Below are 21,438 nucleotides of genomic sequence, written 5' to 3'. Positions count from 1 at the left end.
CAATGGCTAGGCGCAGCCAGCGGCGGACCGCCACTCGCACTTGCCTGTTATGCGCGCTAATTAAGTCTTATATACTTCCCCCAACACCAGTCGATGCATGAGCTTGGGCATCAGATGCTCCACAAGCAACGCAATCCGCTGTTGAGGTTTTAGAGGGGCTCTGGTGATGTTTCGTAGCCCTTCTTCTAGCAGAGCCCCGTATGACTTACGCCGACCCCCGGTCCCGACGAGAATCCCGAGGTACTTGTATTCGTCCTCAGCATTCATGGAACCGACAGCGATACCCAAGGACTTGGAACGTCCTGTTCTTGTTGACGTACCAAGTCTTGCGCTTGCCGTCGACCTCCATGCTGAGGGTACGACACTTCCCTGCGTTGACCTGAAGCCCACCCCCCGCGAGGGTCGCAGCCATCACGTCCATTGCCTTCTGCAAGCCAGTGGGCGTCTGCGCAACCAGAACCAAATCATCGGCAAAATCCAATGCTGATACTGTTTTGTCTCCCAACTTAACCCCTACACCGGTCTCCTTCACCCACGCGATTCCCTCGTCAATCACAAGGTTGAAGGGAATCGGTGATAATGGGTCACCCTGTTTGACCCCACGAGTCATATTAATCTTCTCCGACATCCCGTCGCTGCCTTCAATGTTAGTGAAGGCTCGGTCGTACGTCGACATAATGTATGTCCTGACAAGGGTAGGGATGCCCTTCCGCGACATGACCCGCTCGATAGTGCTATGATTACCACTATCGAATGCTTTGGCCATGTCGAGGAATGCCAGGTGCACACCGTGGGCGTGTGCCCGCGCACGACCGACGACCGCATCCAAGATCGTGAGGTTCTCGAGGCATCCGTCCACTGGAACGAATGCCTTTTGAGCTTCATCGATCTGGACGAGGCTCGAGATGCGGCTGCTCAAGATCTTATGGAGCAGGCGGACTACGGCACAGGAGATGGTGATCGGCCTGTAGTCCTTGGGTTCGGTTGGGTTGGGGACCTTAGGTATCAGCACCGTTTTGTTAGCCTTCAATGGCTCTGGCAACGCAGACGTAGCTAACCAGAGGTTGAACATTTTGGCTAGAACCCTCGGAGGAATGGACTTCAGCAACCGAGTCGACATTCCATCAGGTTCAGGAGCAGATGTTCTGGTGGCTTTGAGGTGGTGTGCTACCTCGTCTACGGTTATGATCTCTGCTAGTTGTTTACGTATTAAGTCAAAGTCGGTAATGGAACGTTCGTCCGGCTCAGATGGTCGAGAGAAGAGAGCCTCCCAAAAGGGATTGAGGCGTTCCGGCCCAACCGAAGTTGGCGGTACCTCCCAATCACCTTTGAGTACCTGTCCAGCAGCCAAAGATCTATTCTCACGATAGAGTCTCTATACTTTGCGGTATTGCTCCCTTCTAAGCCGGTTCCCAAGCAAAGGAGCCTCCTCCGCGCGGCGTACGCGGCATGAGTTCGCCGACTGCCTTGAACCACCTCCACCACGATTCAGGCGGTCTTGGGGCGAGTTACAGGAGCTTAGCATCTGTGATGCGTGCTCTGCAACTGCCCTGGTTGCGGCGAGGCTGTCACCCTGACGCAAGTGGTCAAGGGCTTCATTTAGGACGTCCTCGCCCCACGATGTACTTGTGAGGTCGAGTAGTAATGCGTCGAAATAAGCGACAGTCTCCGCCATAAAGGAAGCAATCGATTGAGATGGGGATTGGGGGACCCGCGGAATGACTGGGACAGATCAAACCGTGGGAGGAATGGTCATCTCACCACTGGGTTCCGTACTCGCGTACATCCCTGTACGTGGTGCTTCCCCCGAGGCATCATTCCGCGTGTTGCTTCGCGTTGTGGCTGGGACACGTCTCTCAATCGGCGCACCATCCAGCACCTCGCTCTCACCAGTTTCCTGGAGGAGGTTTGAGTTCAAAGTCAGTTCCTGAACCCTGGTCTTATAGGACGCTTTGCGTCGGAGACCTTTGATCGCTTCGACCGTCCTAGAAGGAACAATCTCCCGCAACCGCTGGTTCAATCCCTGCCCGGCAACTAGTGAGGGACCAGCTGCCATCCCGGCCTCAGCCCTGGCGAGGAGCTCCATCTCCCCGTCAGATCACCGAGCCTTGGACAGAACGTGCCTGGTAGCCAGATCCTGGTGAAAGGAGCCGTCATGTGCCTGCCTCTCGTGGACCCTACGGCCCCGAAAGCTGGCGAAGGTCTTCCGACAATGTGGGCAAGAGGGTGAACGGTCGTCGGCCGCTCCCTCATGGCTGTTGACGTAGCCGGATGATGTCATATGATAGGTGGCGCTTGGACATGACCGACCAATCATTGATCAGATAGTTTGTATATACAACACCTCGCCCATATCATGACGTCATTCGGGCAACTCAGAGGAATTTTTGCGGGAAAAGGCAACCATGTATGAAAAGAAAAATCATTATCATTATCATTATTATAATCATCATTATCATTATTATCAGTATTATGACTGAAGCAAATTGGAACACTCTGGTATACTGGGGTCAACGTGCTGTCAATGGATTGAACCATGGAAAGGTCTGTGGGGCCTGGCTGCAGATAGGGAGCTGTGGTTTTGGTGCATTACATATGACAGCTAGAGAATGGATGTGAATGGAAGAGCGGAAGACGGTCCAAACAGAACATAAGGTAGGGTTGCTGCGTTGAAGTACCCAGATGACGTTTTCTGATAGGTGGGTCTTGGGACTTACCGACCAATTATTGATCAGATAATTTATGGGTTCAGAGCCACGCCCTTCTCATGACATCACCCGGGCAGCTCAGAGTAGCAACCCTACCTTATGATGTGCTGTTTGATTTCTCTTCCGATCACGGTGGCCTTGTTTGACCTCGCTGGCTTATTTGAAATGACGACGGCTTTATCCTGCTGAAATGAGACTCTGAGCGGGAGACGGTCCAAGAAGGAAAACATAAGATAGGGTTGCTGCGTTGAAGTACCCACCTGAAGTCATCTGATAGACGGGGCCTTGGTATAACCAATCATTGGATAGATACTTTGTGGATTATAGAGCTCCACCCTCATGATGTCACCCGGGAGCTCAGAGAAGCAACCCTATCTTATGATGTCCTGTTTGGTTTCTCTTCCGCTTACGGTGGCGTTTCTTGGCCTCGTTGGCTCATTCATGTGAATGTTGACTCTTTAATAAGGTCGGTCAACTGCTTAAATGCGTCTCAGTGCGGAAGACGGTCCAAACAGGAGAACATAAGGTAGGGATCCTGCGTTGAAGTAGCCGGATGACGTCGTCTGATAGGTGGGGCTTGGACATGACCAATCATTGGTTAGATGGTTTATAGGTACAAAATCACGCCCTTCTCATGACATCACTCGGGCAACTCAGAGTAGCAACCCTACCTTATGTTGTGCTGTTTAGTTCCTCTTCCGCTCACGGAGGCCTTTCTTAGCCTCGCAGGCTAGAAGACTCCTTATGGTAATAATGATAAATGAAAGCTCGGGCAACTTCTGAAATGCGACTCTGAGCAGAAGACGGTCCAAACAAGAGAACATAAGATAGGATTGCTGCTTTGAGGTACCCAGTGACGTCATCTGATAGGCGGGGCCTGGGCATGACCGACCAAATCTTTGGGCAGATATTTTGTGGGTTCAGAGCCCCGCCCTTCTCATGACGTCACCCAGGTAGCTCAGAGTAGCAACCCTACCTTATGTTGTGCTATTTGGTTCCTCTTCCGCTCACGGTCGCCTTTCTTAGCATCGCTGACTTATTTGAATGACGACATTTATAGCAAAAAAGGGCACTCTGAGCGGAAGACGGTCCAAACAGGAGAACATAAGATAGGGTTGCTGCATTGAAGTACCCAGATGACGTCATATGATAGGTGGCGCTTGGGCATGACCGACCAATCATTGATCAGATAGTTTGTATATACAAACCCCCTCCCTTATCATGACGTCACCGGGGAGCTCAGAGTAGCAACCCTACCTTATGATGTCCTGTTTGGTTTCTCTTCCGCTCACGGTGGCCTTTCTTGGCCTCGCTGGCTCTTTCATGTGAATGTTGACTCTTTAATAAGCTCGGTCAACTGCTGAAATGCGACTCTGTGTGGAAGACGGTCCAAAAAGGAGAACATAAGGTAGGGATCCTGCGTTGAAGTAGCCGGCTGACGTCATCTGATAGGTGGGGCTTGGACCTGACCAATCATTGGTCAGATGGTTTATAGGTACAAAATCCCGCCCTTCTCATGACGTCACACGGGTAACTCAGAGTAGCAACCTTACCTTATGTTGTGCTGTTTAGTTCCTCTTCCGTTCACGGAGACCTTTCTTGGCGTCGCCGGATCATGCGAAATGACAATTGTTTATGGGAAAAAAAGAAAAACACGATCAACTTGGCGAAACCCAACTGTGAGCGGATGACGGTCCAAACAGGAGAACATAAGATAGGGTTGCTGCTATGAAGTACCCGGCTGACGTCATCTGATAGGCGGGGCCTGGGCATGACCGACCAATCATTGAGCAGATATTTTGTATATACAAAACCCCGCCCTTATGATGACGTCATCCGGGTAATTCAGAGGAATTTTTGCTCTGAGGCTCAGCTCTGTCATCTGTTCTTGAGACTACCTCACCCAAGTGGGAAAAGGCAACCATGTATGAAAAGAAAAATCATTATCATTATCATTATTATAATTATCATTATCATTATTATCAGTATTATGACTGAAGTAAATTGGAACACTCTGGTATACTGGGGTCAACGTGCTGTCAATGGATTGAACCATGGAAAGGTCTGTGGGGCCTGGCTGCAGATAGGGAGCTGTGGTTTTGGTGCATTACATATGACAGCTAGAGAATGGATGTGAGTGGAAGTGGCCTTTCTTCATCTGTTCCTGATGTGAGAAGGAGATGGAGTGAGTATTTTGAAGGTCTGTTGAATGTGTTTGATGATAGAGTGGCAGATATAGGGTGTTTTGGTCGAGGTGGTGTGCAAAGTGAGATGGTTAGGGAAAATGATTTGGTGAAGAGGGGGTTGAGGCCTGTCTGTGGGGTTGATACTACTAATTGTGGGCGGAGTGGTGTGTGGGGGCAGGGTGTTGTGGCTGAGATTCAGGTGGTGAAGTGGATAGCGGCCATCGTTGCAGCTGGTGGTGTGTAGCACACAGGTTGCCGACGGCGGTGTGGGGTCATAACTCACCCCTCATGTTGTGCTGTTTGATTCCTCTTTCGCTCACGGGGTCAGATAACTTCTGGGTTCAGAGCCCCGCCCTTCTCATGACTTCATTCGGGTAGCTCAGAGTGGCAACCCTACATTATGTTGTGCTGTTCGGTTCCTCTTCCGTTCACTGTGCTCTTGTTTGAATCTCGCTGGCTTATGTGATGTGAGGACGGCTTTATCCTGCTGAAATGCGACTCTGAGCGGAAGACGGTCCAAACAGGAGAACATAAGATAGGGTTGCTGCGTTGAAGTAGCCGGATGACGTCGTCTGATAGGTGGGGCTTGGACATGACCAATCATTGGTCAGATGGTTTATAGGTACAAAATCCCGCCCTTCTCATGACGTCACTCGAGCAACTCAGAGTAGCAACCTTACCTTATGTTGTGCTGTTTTGTTCCTCTTTCACTCACGGAGGCCTTTCTTGGCGTCGCCTGCTCGTGCGAAATGACAATTGTTTATGGTAAAAAAAAAAAGAAAACACAATGAACTTGTTGAAACCCAAAGCTGAGCGGATGACGGTCCAAACAGGAGAACAAAGATAGGGTTGCTGATATGAAGTACCCGGCTGACGTCATCTGATAGACGGGGCCTGGGCATGACCGACCAAATCTTTGGGCAGATATTTTGTGGGTTCAGAGCCCCGCCCTTCTCATGACGTCACCAGGTAGCTCAGACTTTCTTAACCTCGCTGGCTCATTTGAATGACGACACTTTATGGTAAAAAAATGGCACTCTGAGCGGAAGACGGTCCAAACAGGAGAACATGAGGTAGGGTTGCTGCGTTGAAGTACTCGGATGACGTCATTTGACAACTGGCGCTTGGGCTTGACCGACTAATCATTGATCAGATAGTTTGTATATACAAAACCCCGCCCTTATGATGACGTCATCCGGGTAACTCAGAGGAATTTTTGCTCTGAGGCTCAGCTCTGTCATCTGTTCTTGAGACTACCTCACCCATGCGGGAAAAGGCAACCATGTATGAAAAGAAAAATCATTATCATTATCATTATTATGATCATCATTATCATTATTATCAGTATTATGACTGAAGTAAATTGGAACACTCTGGTATACTGGGGTCAACGTGCTGTCAATGGATTGAACCATGGAAAGGTCTGTGGGGCCTGGCTGCAGATAGGGAGCTGTGGTTTTGGTGCATTACATATGACAGCTAGAGAATGGATGTGAGTGGAAGTGGCCTTTCTTCATCTGTTCCTGATGTGAGAAGATAGAGTGAGTATTTTGAAGGTCTGTTGAATGTGTTTGATGATAGAGTGGCAGATATAGGGTGTTTTGGTCGAGGTGGTGTGCAAAGTGAGATGGTTAGGGAGAATGATTTGGTAAACAGGGGGTTGAGGCATGTCTGTGGGGTTGATACTACTCATTGTGGGCGGAGTGGTGTGTAGGGGCAGGGTGTTGTGGCTGAGATTCAGGTGGTGGGGTGGATAGCGGCCATCGTTGCAGCTGGTGGTGTGTAGCACACAGGTTGGCGACGGCGGTGTGGGTCATAACTCACCCCTCATGTTGTGCTGTTTGATTCCTCTTTCGCTCACGGGGTCAGATAATTTGTGGGTTCAGAGCCCCGCCCTTCTCATGACTTCATTCGGGTAGCTCAGAGTGGCAACCCTACATTATGTTGTGCTGTTCGGTTCCTCTTCCGTTTACTGTGCTCGTGTTTGAATCTCGCTGGCTTATGTGATATGTGGAAGGCTTTATCCTGCTGAAATGCGACTCTGAGCGGAAGACGGACTAAATAGGAGAACATAAGATAGGGTTGCTTCGTTGAAGTAGTCGGCTGACGTCATCTGATAGGTGGGGTTTGGGATTGACCGACCAATCATTGATCAGATAATTTGTGGGTTCAGAGCCCCGCCCTTCTCATGACATCATCCGGGAGCTCAGAGTAGCAACCCTACATTATGATGTCCTGTTTGGTTTCTCTCCCCCTTACGTCGCCTTTCTTGGCCTCGCTGGCTCATTCATGTGAATGTTGACTCTTTAATAAGCTCGGTCAACTGCTGAAATGCGACTCTGGGCGGAAGACGGTCCAAATAGGTGAACATAAGGTAGGGTTCCTGCGTTGAAGTAGCCGGATGACGTTATCTGATAGGTGGGGATAGGAATTGATCGCCCAATCATTGATCAGATAATTTATGTGTACCGAACTCCGCTTTTCTCATGACGACACCCGGGTGCCTCATAGTAGCAACCCTACCTTATGTTGTGCTGTTTGATTCCTCTTCCGCTCACGGTAGCCTTGTTTGGCCTCGCTGGATTATGTGAAATGACGGCTGCTTTATCCTGCTGAAATGCGACTCTGAGCGGAAGACGGTTTAAACAGGAGAACATAAGATAGGGTTGCTGCGTTGAAGTACCTGGCACATGTCATCTGATAGGCGGATCCTGGGTATAACCAATCATTGGACACATACTATGTGGATTACAGAGCTTCACCCTCATGACGTCATCCGGGAACTGAAAGTAGGAACCCTACCTTATGATGTCCTGTTTGGTTTCTCTTCCGCTCACGGTGGCCTTACTTGGCCTCGTTGGCTCGCTCATACATGTGAATGTCGACTCTTTAATATGCTCGGTCAACTACTGCAATGCGACTATGGGCGGAAGACGGTAAAAAAAGACGAACATAAGGTAGGGTTGGTGTGTTGAAGTATTCCGATGACGTCATCTGGTAGGTGGGGTTTGGAACTTACCGACCAATCATTGATCAGATAATCTATGTGTTCAAAGCCCAGCTCTTCTCATGACGTCACCCGGGAGCTTAGAGTAGCAACCCTACCTTATGATGTGCTGTTTGGTTTCTCATCTGCTCACGGTGGCCTTAATTGGCCTCATTGGCTCAGTCATGTGAATGTTGACTCTTTGATAAGCTCGGTCAACTGCTGAAATGCGACTCTGGGCGGAAGACACCCGGTAGCTCAGCGCAGCAATCCTCCCTTATGTTGTGCTATTTGGTTAATCTTCCACTCACGGAGGTCTTTCTTAGCCTTGCTGGCTCATTAGAATGACGACATTTATGGTAAAAAAAAGGCACTCTGAGCGGAAGACGGTCCAAACAGGAGAACATAAGATAGGGTTGCTGCGTTGAAGTATCCGGATGACGTCATCTGATAGGTGTGGATTGAGATTGACAGACCAATCATTGATCAGATAATTTGTGGGTTCAGAGCCCCACGCTTCTCATGACGTCACTCGGGTAACTCAGAGTAGCAACCCTACCTTATGTTGTGCTGTATATTTCCTCTTCCGCTCACGGTGGCCTTGTTTGACCTCGCTGGCTTATTTGAAATGACATCGGCTTTACCTTGCTGGAATGCGACTCTGAGCGGAAGAAGGTCCAAAAAGGAAAACATAAGATATTATTATTCCCACAAGGAGTCTTCTAGCCAGCGAGGCCAAGAAAGGCCTCCGTGAGCGGAAGAGAAATCAAACATCACAATATAAAGTAGGGTTGCTACTCTGAGTTGCCCGAGTGACGTCATGAGAAGCGCGGGATTTTGTACCTATAAGTCATCTGACCAATGATTGGTCATGTCCAAGCCCCACCTATGAAACGACGTCATCCGGCTACTTCTATACATCAACTCTACCTTATGTTCTCCTAAATGGACCGTTTTCCGCTCAGAGTCGCATTTCAGCAGTTGACCGAGCTTATTAAAGAGTCAACATTCATATGAATGAGCCAGCGAGGCCAAGAAAGGACACCGTGAGCGGAAGAGAATCCAAAAAGGACATCATAAGGTAGAGTTGCTACTCTGAGCTCCCTGGTGACGTCATGAGGGTGGAGCTCTGTAATCCACAAAGTATCTGTCCAATGATTGGTTATACCAAGGTCCCGTCTATCAGATGACGACAGCCGGGTACTTCAACGCAGCAACCCTATCTTATGTTCTCTTTAGACCGTCTTCCGCTCATAGTCGCATTTCAGCAGGATAAAGGCGCCTTCATTTCACATAATCTAGCGAGGCTAAACAAGGCTACTGTGAGCGGAAGAGGAATCAAACAGCACAACATAAGGTAGGGTTGCTACTCTGAGGTACCCGGGTAACGTCATGAGAAAGGCGTGGTTCGGAACCCATAAATTATCTGATCAATGATTGGTCGGTCAATTCCAATCACAATCTATCAGATAACGTAATCCGGCTACTTCAACGCAGCAACCATACCTTATATTCTTCTATTTGGACCGTCTTCCGCCCAGAGTCGAATTCAGCAGTTGACCGAGCTTATTAAAGAGTCAACATTCACATGAATGAGCCAGCGAGGCCAAGAAAGACGACGTGAGGGGAAGGAAAACCAAACAGGACATCATAAGGTAGGGTTGCTACTCTTACCTCCCGTGTGACGTCATGAGAAGAGCGGGGCTCTGAACACTGATCAATGATTGGTCGGTAAGTTCCAAACCCCACCTATCAGATGACGTCAGCCGAATAATTCAACACACCAACCCTACCCTATGTTCTCCTTTTTTGACCGTCTTCCGCCCATAGTCGCATTGCAGTAGTTGACCGAGCTTATTAAAGACTCGACATTCACATGTATGAGCGAGCCAACGAGGTCAAGAAAGGCCACCGTGAGCGGAAGAGAAACCAAACAACACATCATAAGGTAGGGTTGCTTCTCTGAGTTCCCTGATGATGTCATGAGTAGGGCGGGGCTCTGAACCCACAAATTATCTGATCAATGATTGGTCGGTCAATTCCAAACCCCACCTATCAGATGACGTCAGCCGACAACTTCAACGCAGCAACCCACCTTATGTTCTCCTATTTGTACCGTCTTCCGCCCAGAGTCGCATTTCACCAGTTGACAGAGCTTATTAAAGTGTGAGTCAACATTCACATGATTGAGCCAATGAGGCCAATTAAAGGCCACCGTGAGCGGAATAGAAACCAAACAGGACATCATAAGGTAGGGTTGGTACTCTCAGTTCCCGGATGACGTCATGAAGGTGGAGCTCTTTAATCCACATAGTATGTGTCCAATGATTGGTTATACACAGGCCCCGCCTATCAGATGACGTCAGCCAGGTGCTTCAACGCAGCAACCCTATCTTATGTTCTCCTGATTAGACCGTCTTCTCCTCAGAATCGCATTTCAGCAGGATAAAGGCGCCTTCATTTCACATAATCCAGCGAGGCCAAACAAGGCTACCGAGAGCGGAAGAGGAATCAAACAGCGCAACATAAGGTAGGGTTGCTACTCTGAGTTGCCCGAGTGACGTCATGAGAAAGGCGGGGTTCGGAACCCATAAATTATCTGATCAATGATTGGTCGGTCAATTCCAATCCCCACCTATCAGATAACGTCATCCGGCTACTTCAATGTAGCAACCCTACCTTATGTTCTCCTATTTGGACCGTCTTCTGCAAAGAGTTGCATTTCAGCAGTTGACCGAGCTTATTAAAGAGTCAACATTCACATGAATGAGCCAGCGAGGCCAAGAAAGGCGACGTGAGCGGAAGAGAAACCAAACAGACATCATAAGGTAGGGTTGCTTCTCTGAGCTCCCGGATGATGTCAGGGGAAGGGCGGGGCACTGAACACACATATTATCTGATCAATGATTGGTCGGTTAATCCCAAACCCCACCTATCAGATGACGTCAGCCGACAACGTCAACGAAGCAACCCTATCTTATGTACTCCTGTTTGGACCGTCTTCCGCCCAGAGTCGCATTTCAGCAGGATAAAGCTGCCGTCATTTCACATAATCCAGCGAGGCTAACTAAACAAGGCCACCGTGACCGGAAGAGGAACCAAACGGCACAACATAAGGTAGGGTTGCTACTCTGAGTTGCCCGAGTGACGTCATGAGAAGGGCGGGATTTTGTACCTATAAACCATCTGACCAATGATTGGTCATGTCCAAGCCCCACCTATGAAACGACGTCATCCGGCTACTTCAATAGAGCAACCCACCTTATGCTCTACTATTTGTACCGTCTTCCGCCCAGAGTCGCATTTCAGCAGTTGACCGAGCTTATCAAAGAGTCAACATTCACATGATTGAGCCAATGATGCCAATTAAGGCCACCGTGAGCAGAAGAGAAACCAAACAGGACATCATAAGGTAGGGTTGCTACTCTGAGGTACCAGGGTGACGTCATGAGAAAGGCGGGGTTCGGAACCCCCAAATTATCTGATCAATGATTGGTCGGTCACTTCCAATCCCCACCTATCAGATGACGTCATCCGAATACTTAAACACACCAACCCTACCTTATGTTCTCCTTTTTTAACCGTCTTCCGTCCATAGTCGCATTGTAGTAGTTGATTGAGCTTATTAACGAGTCGACATTTACATGTATGAGAGAGCCAACGAGGCCAAGAAAGGCTACCGTGAGCGGAAGAGAAACCAAACAGCACATCATAAGGTAGTGTTGCTTCTCTGAGCTCCCGGATGATGTCATGAGAAGGGCGGGGCTCTGAACCCACAAATTATCTGATCAATGATTGGTCGGTCAATCCCAAACCCCACCTATCAGATGACGTCAGCCGACTACTTCAATGCAGCAACCCTATCTTAGGTTCTCCTGTTTGGACCGTCTTCCGCTCAGAGTCGCATTTTAGCAGGATAAAGCCGCCGTCATGTCACATAATCCAGCGAGGCTAACTAAACAAGGCCACCGTGACCGGAAGAGGAACCAAACAGCACAACATTAGGTAGGGTTGCTACTCTGAGTTGCCCGAGTGACGTCATGAGAAGGGCGGGATATTGTATATACAAACAATCTGATCAATGATTGGTCGGTCATGCCACCTATCATGTGACGTCATCTTTATGTTCTGTTTGGAGCGTCTTCAGCTCAGTGTCGCATTTCAGCATTTCCCCGAGTTTTATTATTATTATTATTGTTATTATTATTACCATAAGGAGTCTTCTAGCCAGCGAGGCCAAGAAAGGCCTCCGTGAGCGGAAGAGAAATCAAACAGCACAATATAAAGTAGGGTTGCTACTCTGAGTTGCCCGAGTGACGTCATGAGAAGGGCGGGATTTTGTACCAATAAAAATCTGACCAATGATTGGTCATGTCCAAGCCCCACCTATGAAACGACGTCATCCGGCTACAAATAGATCAACCCACCTTATGCTCTCCTATTTGTACCGTCTTCCGCCTAGAGTCGCATTTCAGATGTTGACCGAGCTTATTAAAGAGTGAGTCAACATTCACATGAATGAGACAACGAGGCCAAGAAAGGCCACCGTGAGCGGAAGAGAAACCAAACAGCACATCATAAGGTAGGGTTGCTACTCTGAGCTCCCGGGTGATGTCATGAGAAGGGTGGGGCGCTGAACACACAAATTATCTGATCAATGATTTGTCGATCAATCCCAAACCCCACCTATCAGATGATATCAGCCGACTACTTCATTGCAGCAACTATAATTATGTTCTCCTGTTTGGACCGTCTTCCGCCCAGAGTCGCATTTCAGTAGTTGACCGAGCTTATCAAAGAGTCAACATTCACATGATTGAGCCAATGAGGCCAATTAAGGCCACCGTGAGCGGAAGAGAAGCCAAACAGGACATCATAAGGTAGGGTTGCTACTCTGAGTTCCCGGGTGACGTCATGAGGGTGGAGATCTGTAATCCACATAGTATGTGTCCTATGATTGGTTATGCCCAGGCCCCGCCGATCAGATGACGTCAGCCGGGTAATTAAACGCAGCAACTGTAGGCATCTCCTGTTCTCCTGTTTCGATCATCTTCCGCTCAGAATCGCATTTTAGCAGGATAAAGCCGCCATAATCTTACATAATCTAGCGAGGCTAAACAAGGCTACCGTGAGCGGAAGAGAAATCAAACAGCACAACATAAGGTACGGTTGCTACTTTGAGTTGCCCGAGTGACGTCATGAGAAGGGCGGCATTTTGTACCTATAAACCATCTGACCAATCGATTGTTCATGTCCAAGCCCCACCTATCAGACGACGTCATCCGGATACTTCAACGCAGCAACCCTACCTGATGTTCTCCTATTTGGACCGTCTTCCGCCCAGAGTCGCATTTCAGCAGTTGACCGAGCTTATTAAAGAGTCAACATTTGCATGAATGAGGCAGCGAGGCAAAGAAAGACGACGTGAGGGGAAGAGAAACCAAACAGGACATCATAAGGTAGGGTTGCTACTCTGAGCTCCCTTGTGACGTCATGAGAAGAGCTGGGCTCTGAACACAAATTATCTGATCAATGGTTGGTCGGTAAGTTCCAAGCCCCACAAATAAGATGACGTCTTCCGGGTACTTCAACACACCAACCCTACCGTATGTTCTCCTTTTTGGACCGTCTTTCGCCCATAATCGCATTGCAGCAATTGACCGAGCTTATTAAAGAGTCGACCTTCACATGAATGGGCCAGTGAGGCAAAAAAAGGCCACTGGGAGCCTAAGAGAAACAAAACAGGACATCATAAGGTAAGGTCGTATTCTAAGATCCCGGGTGACGTCATGAGGGTGGAGCTCCGTAATCCACATTGTATGTGTCCAATGATTGGTTGTACCCAGGCCACGGCTATGAAATGACGTCAGCCGTGTACTTCAACGCAGAAACCCCATCTTTTGTTCACCTGTTTGGACCTTCTTCCACCCTGAGTCGCATTTCAACAGTTGTCCGAGCTTATCAAAGAGTCAACATTCACATGATTGAGCCAATGAGGCCAATTAAGGCCACCGTGACGGGAAGAGAAACCAAACAGGACATCATAAGGTAGGGTTGCTATTCTGAGTTCCCAGTTGACGTCATGAGGGTGGAGCTATGTAATCCACATAGTATGTGTCCGATGACGTCAGCCGGGTACTTAAACGCAGCAACTCTAGGCATCTCATGTTCTCCTGTTTCGACCATCTTCCGCACAGAGTCGCATTTTAGCAGGATAAAGCCGCCGTCATTTTACGCAATCTAGCGAGGCTAAACAAGGCCACCGTGAGCGGAAGAGGAGTCAAACAGCACAACATAAGGTAGGGTTGCTACTCTGAGGTACCCGGGTGACGTCATGAGAAGGGCGGGATTTTGTACCTGTAAACCATCTGACCAATCGATTGGTCATGTCCAAGCCCCACCTATCAGACGACCTCATCCGGATACTTCAACGCAGCAACCCTACCTTATGTTCTCCTATTTGGACCGTCTTCCGCACAAATTCGCATTTCAGCAGTTGACCGAGCTTATTAAAGAGTCAACATTTGCATGAATGAGCCAGCGAGGCAAAGAAAGACGACGTGAGGGGAAGAGAAACCAAACAGGACATCATAAGGTAGGGTTGCTACTCTAAGCTCCCGGGGGTGACGTCATGAGAAGAGCGAGGTTCTGAACACACAAATTATCTGATCAATGGTTGGTCGGTAAGTTCCAAACCCCACCTATCAGATGACGTTATACTGATACTTCAACACACCAACCCTACCTTATGTTCTCCTTTTTGCACCGTCTTCCGCCCAGAGTCGCATTTCAGCAGTTGACCGAGCTTATCAAAGAGTCACCATTCACATGATTGAGCCAATGAGGCCAAGTAAGGCCACCGTGAGCGGAAGAGAAACCAAACAGCACATCATAAGGTAGGGTTGCTACTCTGAGTTCCGTGGTGACGTCATGAAGGTGGAGCTCTCTAATGCACATAGTATGTGTCCAATGATTGCTTATACCCAGCCCCCACCTATTAGATGACGTCAGCCAGGTACTTCAACGCAGAAACACTCTTTTATGTTCTCCTGTTGGAACCGTCTTCCTTTCACAGTCGCATTTCAGCAGGATAAAGGCGCCTTCATTTCACATAATCCAGCGAGGCCAAACAAGGCTACCGTGAGCGGAAGAGCAATCAAACAGCACAACATAAGGTAGGGTTGCTACTCTGAGGTAACGGGTGACGTCATGAGAAAGGCGGGGTTCGGAACCCATAAACTATCTGATCAATGATTGGTCGTCAATTCTAATCCCCACCTATCAGATGACGTCATCCGGCTACTTCAACGCAGCAACCCTACTTTATGTTCTCCTATTTGGACCGTCTTCCGCTTAGAGTCACATTTCAGCAGTTGACCGAGCTTACTAAAGAGTCAACATTCACATGCATGAGCCAACGAGGCCAAGAAAGGCGACGTAAGAGGGAGAGAAACCAAACAGGACATCATAAGTTAGGGTTGTTACTCTCAGCTCCCGGGTGACGTCATGAGAAGAGCTTGGCTTTGAACAGATAAATTATCTGATTAATGCTTGGTCGGTAAGTTTCAAACCCCACCTATCAGATGACGTCATCCGAATACTTCAACATACCAACACTACCTTATGTTCTCCTTTTTTGACCGTCTTCCGCCCATAGTCGCATTGCAGTAGTTGACCGAGCTTATTAAAGAGTCGACATTCACATGTATGAGCGAGCCAACGAGGCCAAGAAAGGCCACCGTGAGCGGAAGAGAAACCAAACAGCACATCATAAGGTAGGGTTGCTACTCTGAGCTCCCGGATGATGTCATGAGAAGGGCGGGGCTCTGAACCCTCAAATTATCTGTTCAATGATTGGTCGGTCAATCCCAAACCCCACCTATCACATGACGTCAGCCGACAACTTCAACGCAGCAACCCTATCTTATGTTCTCCTGTTTGGACCGTCTTCCGTTCAGAGTCGCATTTCAACAGGATAAAGCCGCCGTCATTTCACATAATCCAGCAAGGCTAACTAAACAAGGCCACCGTGAGCGGAATAGGAACCAAACAGCACAACATAAGGTAGGGTTGCTACTCTGAGTTGCCCGAGTGACGTCATGAGAAGGGCGGGGTATCGTATATACAAACAATCTGATCAATGATTGGTCGGTCATGCCCAAGAGCCACCTATCATGTGACGTCATCCTTATGTTCTGTTTGGAGCATCTTCTGCTCAGTGTCGCATTTCAGCATTTGCCCGAGCTTTATTATTATTATTATTGTTATTATTATTACCACAAGGAGTCTTCTAGCCAACGAGGCCAAGAAAGGCCTCCGTGAGCGGAAGAGAAATCAAACAGCACAATATAAAGTAGGGTTACTACTCTGAGTTACCCGAGTGACGTCATGAGAAGGGCGGGATTTTGTACCTATAAGGCATCTGACCAATGATTGGTCATGTCCAAGCCCCACCTATGAAACGACGTCATCCGGCTACTTCAATAGAGCAACCCACCTTATGTTCTCCTATTTGTACCGTCTTCCGCCCAGCGTCGCATTTCAGCAGTTGACCGAGCTTATCAAAGAGTCAACATTCACATGATTGAGCCAATGAGGCCAATGAAGGCCACCGTGAGCAGAAGAGAAACCAAACAGGACATCATAAGGTAGGGTTGCTACTCTCAGTTCCCGGGTGACGTCATGAAGGTGGAGCTCTGTAATCCACATAGTATGTGTCCAATGATTGGTTATACCCAGGTCCGGCCGATCAGATGACGTCAGCCAGGTACTTCAACGCGGCAACCCTATCTTATGTTCTCATGATTAGACCGTCTTCCGCTCAGAGTCGCATTTCAGCGGGATAAAGGCGCCTTCATTTCACATAATCCAGCGAGGCCAAACAAGGTTACCGTGAGCGGAAGAGGAATCAAACAGCACAACATAAGGTAGGGTTGCCACTCAGAGGTACCCGGGTAACGTCATGAGAAAAACGGGGTTCGGAAGCCATGAATTATCTGGTCAATGATTGGTCGGTAAGTTCGAAACCCCACCTATCAGATAACGTCTTCCGGGTACTTCAACGCAGCAACCCTACCTTATGTTCTCCTATTTGGACCGTCTTCCGCCCATAGTCGCATTTCAGCAGTTGACCGAGCTTATTAAAGACTCGACATTCGCATGTATGAGCGAGCCAATGAGGCCACGAAAGGCCACCTTGAGCGGAAGACAAACCAAACAGCACATCATAAGGTAGGGTTGCTACTCTGAGCTCCCGGATGATGTCATGAGAAGGGCGGGGATCTGAACCCTCAAATTATCTGATCAATGATTGGTCGGTCAATCACAAACCCCACATATCACATGACGTCAGCCGACAACTTCAACGCAGCAACCCTATCTTATGTTCTCCTGTTTGGACCGTCTTCCGTTCAGAGTCGCATTTCAGCAGGATAAAGCCGCCGCCTTTTCACATAATCCAGCGAGGCTAACTAAACAAGGCCACCGTGACCGGAAGAGCACGGGCAACTCAGAGAAGCAACACTACCTTATGATGTCCTGTTTGGTTTCTCTTCCGCTCACGGTGACCTTTCTTTGCCTCAATGGCTCATTTATGTGAATATTGACTCTTTAATAAGCTCGGTCAACTGGTGAAATGGCGAATCTGGGCGGTAGACGGTCCAAGCAGGAGAACATAAGGTATGGTTGGTGTGTTGAAGTAGCCGGCTGACGTCGTCTTGGACATGACCAATCATTGGTCAGATGGTTTATAGGTACAAAATCCCCCCCTCCCCATGACGTCACTCGGGCAACTTAGAGCAGCAGCGCTACCTTAAGTTGTGCTGTTTAGTTCCTCTTCCGCTTACGGAGCCCTTGTTTAGACTCGCTGGCTCATTCATGTGAATGTTGACTCTTTAATAAGGATGGTCAACTGCTCAAATGCGTCTCTGGGCAGAAGACGGTCCAAATAGGAAAACATATGGTAGGGTTGGTGTGTTGAAGTAGCCTGCTGACGTCCTCTGATAGGTGGAGAGCTTTGACATGACCAATCATTGGTCTGATGGTTTATAGGTACAAAATCCCGCCCTTCTCATGACGTCACCCGGTAGCTCAGCGCAGCAATCCTCCCTTATGTTGTGCTATTTGGTTCCTCTTCCGCTCACGGAGGTCTTTCTTAGCCTTGCTGGCTCATTTGAATGACGACATTTATGGTAAAAAAAAAGGGGGACTCTTAGCAGAAGACGGTCCAAACAGGAGAACATAAAGTAAGGTTGCTGTTGTTGAGTAGGCCTGATGACGTATTGATTTGGTTGGCGCTGGGGCATGACCGACCAATCATTGATCAGATAGTTTGTATTTACAAAACCCCCCCCTTTCATCGTCACTCGGGGGAATCAGAGTAGCAACCTTCCCTTTTGTTGGTGTTTATTTTTCTTCCACCAGAGGCCCTTTTTTGGCCTCGCGGGTAGAAGACTCTTTATGGGGAAATAATAATAAAAAAAGCTCGGGGAAAGCTGAAATGCGACTCTGAGAAAGAAGGTCCAAACAAACATAAGATTTTTGGTTTGTTGAAGTCCCGGATGACCCATGTGGGGTTTCGACACTTCCTGGGTTGACCCCGAACCCACCCCCGCGAGGGGCGCAGCCATCACTCCATTGCTTCTGCAAGCCAGTGGGGGTCTGCGCAAAAAAAAACCAAATCATCGGCAAAAACCAACGCTGATACTGTTTTGTCTCCCAACTTAACCTTTACACCGTCTCCTTACCCTCGCGATTCCTCGTCATTCCCCAAGGTTGAAGAGAAACGGTTTATTGGGTCACCTGTTTGAAACGGTCATATTAATCTTCTCCGACACCCTCGTGCCTTTATGTTTTGTGAAGGCTCGGCGTACGTCGACATAATGTATGTCCTGACGAGGGTGCCCATGCCCTTCCGCGACATGGCCGCTTTGAAAATTTTCTTTGGTAAACACTATCGAAAGCTTTTTGGGCCCTTCGAGAGGGAAGCCAGGTGCGCCCTGTGGGCGTGTGCCCGCGCACGACGACGATGCTCCAAGATCGTGAGGGTTCTCGAGGCATCCGTCCCTGGAAGAATGACTTTTGAGCTTCTCGATCTGGACGAGCTCGAGATGGCTGTTTAAGATCTTAGGAGCAGGCGGACTACGGCACAGGAGATGGTGATAGGCCTGTAGTCTTGGGTTGGTTGTTTTGGGGGAACCTTGGGTTTATAAAGCCCCGGGTTTTGTTAGCCTTCAATGGCTCTGGCAACCAGAGGGTAGCTAACCAGGGTTCGACATTTGGCCTTTCCCTGGGGAGGAAGGACTTCAGCATCCAAAGTCGAACATTCTTTCGGTTTCGGGGAGCAGATTTCTGGTGGCTTGAGGGGGTGTGTCCTCGTTTTACGGTTTTAAATCTCTGCCAGTTGTTCACGTATTAAGTCAATGGGTAAGGGCACGTTGTCCGGTCAGTGGTCGAGCAAGAGAGCCTCCCAAAGGATTGAGGCGCTCAGGACCAACGAAGTTGGCGGTACCTCCATTTCCCCCTTTGAGTACCTTTCAGCAGCCAAAGATCTACCACGATAGAGTCTCTGTACTTTGCGATTTGCCCTTCTAAAACGGTTCCCAACAAAGGAGCTTCCCGCGCGGAGTACGCGCCTGAGTTCGTGATGCCTAACAATATCACAACGATCGGGCGGTTTTGGGGGGTTTTGGGCGGGAGCTTAGAAAACTGTGATGCGTTGCTCTGCAATGCCCGGGTTTGGGGGCGGGCTGTCACCCTGACGCATTTGGTCCGGGCTTCTTTTTAGGATTTCTCGCCCCACGATGTACTTGTGGGGTCGAGTAGTAATGCTTTCGAAATAAGCGACAGTCTCCGCCAAAAGAAGCAATCGTTTGGGAGATGGGGATTGGGGGACCGGGGATGCCTGGACGATAAAACCGTGGGGGGGAATGGTCATCTCCCCTGGGTTTCCAAGCCGCGTACATCCCTTACGTGGGGCTTCCCCGGGGCGTCATTCCGGCGTGTTGCTTCGCGTTGTGGCTGGGACAGCCTCTCACCCGGCGCACCATCCGCACTCGCTCTCACCTTTCCTGGAGGAGGTTTAAGTTCGGGTCAATTCTAAACCCCTGGTCTTATACGACGTTTTGCGTCGGAGACCTTGATCTTCAACCTTCCTAGAGGAGCAACTCCGCGGGCCGCTGGTTCAGGGCCAAAAAAAGGGAATGTTAGGGGCCCCGCGGGCCCTCCGGCCTCAGGCCCTGGCGAGGAGGGTCAAACTCCTCATCTACCACCGGCCTTGGACAGAAGTGCCTGGTTGCACTTGGTGAAGGAGCCGGCATGTGGGCCCGCCTCCGTGGAACCCACGGCCCTGATAGCTGGGGAGTTTTCCACAATGTGGCAAGTGGGTGAACGGTCGTCGGAAATTTTCCCCTTTGGTGTTTTAAGTTGCCGGGGGGATGGGTTTAAAAAAGGTGGCGCTTGGACATACCGAACAATTTATTGATAGATGTTTGTATATTTTCAAACCCGCCCCTTTTCATGACGGATCCGGTTTAAATCAGAGTAGCAACCCTACCCTATGTTGTTGCTGTTTGTTTCTCTTCCCTCTCGGTGGCTTTCTTGGCCAAATGGCTCCATTATGTGAATTTCATGTTTTAAAAAGCTCATCAATGCTGAAATGCGGGGCTCTGTGCGGAAGACGGCCAACAGAAGAAATAAGATAGGGTTTCGGCGTTGAAGTAGCCGGATGGGGTGTTTTTGATAGGGGGAGCTTTGGGCATGACCAATTTATTTGGGCAGGGTGGTTTAAGGTACAAAATCTCTTTTTCATGAGTCTTTGGAACTCGAGTAGCAAACCCTCTTTTTGTTGTGCTGTTTATTCCTCTTCGCTACGGTGGCCTTTCTTGGCGTCGCCGGTTAGCGAATGACAATTGTTTATGGTAAAACAACAAACAGGAAACAATTAGTGAAACCCAACTCTGCCGGAAGACGGTCCAAACAGGAGAACAAAGATAGGGTTTGCTGAGAATACGGTGACGTCACTGATAGCGGGGGTGGGCATACCCACCAAATCTTTGGGCATATTTGTTGGGTCAGAGCCCCGCCCTTCTCATGACGTCACCCGGGGAGTCGCGCAGCATTCTACCTTATGTTGCTATTTGGGTTCTCTTCATACGGAGGTCTTTCTTAAACCTGAAGGCTCATTTATGCGACATTTTTGGTTAAAAAAAAAAAAAGGGGCTAGACGGAGGACGGTCCCCAAAAAGAAAAAAAGGTAGTGTTGCTGCGGTGAAGTATCCGGATGACGTCATCAGATGGTTGGATTGGGATGATCGACCAATCATTGATCAGATAATTTGAGGTTCAGAGCCCACCTTCTCTTGACGTCACCCGGGGAACTCAGAGTTTGCAAACCCTAACCTTATGTTGTGCTGTTTGGTTCTCTTTCCGATCACGGTGGCCTTTTTTTGGCCTCGCTGGCTCATTCTTGTGAATGTTGACTCCTTTAATAAGCTCGGTCATCTGCTGAAATGCGACTTTAGGCGGAAAGATGGTCTAAAAAAGGAGAATATTAAGGTTG

The sequence above is a fragment of the Panulirus ornatus genome, chromosome 60 (genome assembly GCF_036320965.1).
Source record: "Panulirus ornatus isolate Po-2019 chromosome 60, ASM3632096v1, whole genome shotgun sequence".
NCBI lineage: Eukaryota > Metazoa > Arthropoda > Malacostraca > Decapoda > Palinuridae > Panulirus > Panulirus ornatus.
Note: the sequence above shows the minus strand (reverse complement) of the source record.